The following is a 3,720-nucleotide window of genomic DNA, read 5'->3' as shown; positions in this document are numbered from 1 at the left end:
GGGCGCTGCCTGTGCACGCGTTAATTAGCATTAATAGGAGGCGCCGACGTGCACACACATACAATATCGTCGTAGGAGCTGTTGAAATTTTTTGTAGGCCCTGGTGACTTATATTTAGGCCTCAATCGAAACTTTAGTAGCTATTGAATATAGAATGATATTTTAGGCTTCATAGTACTTTTCCAGAAATTAAACTTACAATGCTGTTTTGAGTAGTACTATTATCAAGACAATTCCTATTTTTCCTTGCAGCTATTTGTTGTAGTAGTAGTACACATAATTATAATATCAGCGTTTTATAATAAATAACAATTGTATTACTATTAATAATAATGTGAAAAACTTAAAATATGACTATTGTGGCTTACACCCCACTGCCTCCGGATAAAGTATCATCTTCCTCTGTATTTTTGCACGTAGTGTGCGACTTTAAGATATTGTGTGAACTTTCCAGCAATATATGCTATGTACATCAAACAAAATCGGAACAGCGTTTGTGATTCAGCTAGCGCGGAGGCACGTGACTCAGCAAGAACACGAAACACGAAAGAACACCGACCCACACTATGTAGACGACGAGATAGAAGAGCAACACGAAGCACGTTAGGCCATGGACGACGATAGAATTCTTAGCCGATGCAAACCACGAAGTTTTATGCGTAGCGTGAAAGGCGGAAGTGCACGCAGCTATGAAAAGGACAGATGGAGAGAACATGACAGGAACGTACGGGCCACGGAAGGGAACTAAATACATAGACACCCCAGCATGCTGAAAAGCACGGGCTACGGAAGAGTACGCACGTTCGAAGCCACGGTAGAACACGTACCGGTGAGAATGCACAGAAACAATTCTCCAGCAGCACCACGGGTAAACATGGAGCACAGTCAGCCGACCAAACCTGAGCCCACAGTAAGCCAGATACGGAAAATCAGAAATCAGTCTTGGGAGCACGATGCCTACGTAGAAACTGAGCTCACCGATCCACGGAGCGCGACACTACGATAGCTAACGATAACACAGACGACAGCCCATCCCCGACACCAGAGATAACACGACAGCATGGACGCTGAGTTATCCACTAAAGTATCGGAGAACACGCTGCCACACGAAATCACCGAGTCACGGAGCACCATACCAGTGTAGAACCTGAGCTTACCGAGCCACGGAGGACAGCAGTACATGGGAACACGATTTAACGGACGTCGGACCAGCCACAAAAAACACGAGGGGGGGGAGAGGGAGGGGGCACGTGTGGGGTGGCCATGATTGCCCACCGTGGAGCACGATGCCATTGTAGAACACGATAACACGGGCAACGCAGATGCACTACGCGAGCACAATACCATAGACAGCATTACCACACCGTGATTGCACGATAGCGTGATTCCGCGGTCGATGACACTTCATCAGGAGATCACGATGCACGGGCGACGGAACCACGACTGCATGGAGGCACCAAAGCACGGAATAGCACCCTTTGGTTAGAGCACCGGCGATGGAAGGCCAATGGTAACGAAATAGTATCTACCACGAAGCCAGTGCAACCCACGTAAACGTTTGAGAACGGAAAACAGTTAGCTTTAACGAAAAGACCGTACTAAAGAGCATGAACCCACAAGAGAGAGGACAGAACCGCTGAGCAGCGTGGGCCATGGGTGAGCAGGAACCTCGAAGCCGGGAAGAGCACGAAAGAGCATGGACCATTGAAGAAAACAACACCCAACCTGTAGTACGGGGTAACGGAAACGTTCCAACCACGATATTATACGGGGCCGAATGAGACTACGGAAGGCAAGTGGTTAAATACACGATGCCAAGATCTACGGGGTGAGCCACGCTCTCAAAACACGCGACACCAAGAAGCACTAAGGTTGCGGCCACCTCATCTCCAACAAACCATGCCACTCCGCCGCGTAGCGGCGGCGAACGGCTAGTCTTAAACATCTACTGCAGTGTGGTAAAGTGTGGTGTAGCGGGATCAGCAAAATCTGCGAGATTGCCAGATCCAACTTACCAACTGCGCCCAGACACCGACTAACGGAGGGGTCCCCCGATGATCCGTGTTCTGCTGAACTTTCCTCACCTTGTGTACCCGTCGGTAGGGCGGGATCTGCTCTCTCGGTAACTTCCGAAGAGTTCAAGTGGTGAAGCTTGAGTGTCTTGGCGAGACGTGGGGATGGGGTGGAGCAGCAGTGGAAAATCTTCACTCTGCGTCCGTGGATGGTTCCGTATCCTAAGCGAATATTCGAGCTTATGGATCCGGGGCCTAGATCGTGGATCTAGCCGTAGGGTTGCCTTGCGGGTGTGTTCCCTTGCCTTTGTGTTGTCCTTTAAGTCGTACTTGCCGCCTCCTGTGACGGGATCTTGAGAGTTGAGAACCTCTAGGGTGTAACCGACCAAGTAGTAAATTCGGTTAACCTGTCGGATCTGCACGAGTAAAGGAAAAGCTCACTAGGTTGTAGAATCTGGCCAATGTATTATCCAGTTATCACTACCAACACTAGATTCGCAATTCCCAACCTTCTCGGAGCTCGTACGGCCAATGTAGTTCCGGTTCTTGAGGGCAGGAAGGCACTTGCGTGATACTGTGCAAATTGAGGACTTTATTTATTGAGTTAGTCCCTAGGGACGAAGTATACACGAAACTTGTCCGGGCCAATGCTCATCTCCGCTACGAATGTTCTGCGAGGCCAAATCCAATCCCCGTCGAAACGCTATACGTAGTTGATCTCCACTTGATGATCCCGTTACGATTCCGTGGCCACTTGTTCTCTAGCTCGTGATCTTGATTACTCCATAGTGAGACCTGATGCTTGGCGGGCGAAGTAGACGCTGTCCTTGTCCAGGGCCAATGTTCACTCCTGTTACGGCGATCGCCCGAGGCCAAATCCAACCCCCGAGACGACTACAGGTCACTTGCCCTCCACAGTGCAAATTGAGGACTGTATTGATATTTAAGCCTATACCTGCCTGGGTTTCTACCTTCTATGTCTTTCATCTGCTAAATCCCTTACCAGGCTCGGCTGCATGTCCCTTCTTCCCTTGACCCATCATCCCAGCTGTGTTATCTTCAGATCCACCGGATATATGACGTAATCATCATGGTCACCCTATTATGGGTACACTCATCCGGATCCAGGTCGCTTGGATCCACCTCACTGTAATGGTACACTCGCCGTGGATCCGAGCTCTCCAATCATCCAACATCATCTCGCAACCGTCTGTGATCTCCGTTGTCCCACGAAAGTTCGAGATCCACTGTATCCCTCATCCCTATACCCTGGATCCAGGTCCCTCCAGGCGGGATCCTCCCTCCTTGGATACGAACTCAGAAGTATGGGATCCGGGGTACCTCGCGGTGGATCTTGACTCTTCATTAGCCGTGGCTACTAGATCCACCGTCAGAGGGCACCGACCATCCTTCCTTCATAGGATCCACACTCGATCCACTCTTGTATAGTATATCCCATATCCATCTTAGTGAATCCAGGTAAGGGTGGATCCGAGGTAAGTCTTGGTGGATCTTGCCTTCTCGTACATCGCTCATATCAGATCCATCGTCATTCCATACGGGGTGCTGCTCGCCATGGCTAATCCACCACAGGCAACTTGCACCCGTGCCAAACAACCCAAATCCTCTATAATCACTTGAAATTGTCACTGATTCGGGATAGTGACCCCGCGTCAGGACCATTCTCTTATTTCTGAGAAAGCACTTC

The sequence above is a fragment of the Phytophthora infestans genome, genomic scaffold (assembly GCF_000142945.1).
Source record: "Phytophthora infestans T30-4 supercont1.59 genomic scaffold, whole genome shotgun sequence".
In the NCBI taxonomy this organism is placed as follows: domain Eukaryota; phylum Oomycota; class Peronosporomycetes; order Peronosporales; family Peronosporaceae; genus Phytophthora; species Phytophthora infestans.
This window is presented reverse-complemented; position numbering follows the sequence as displayed.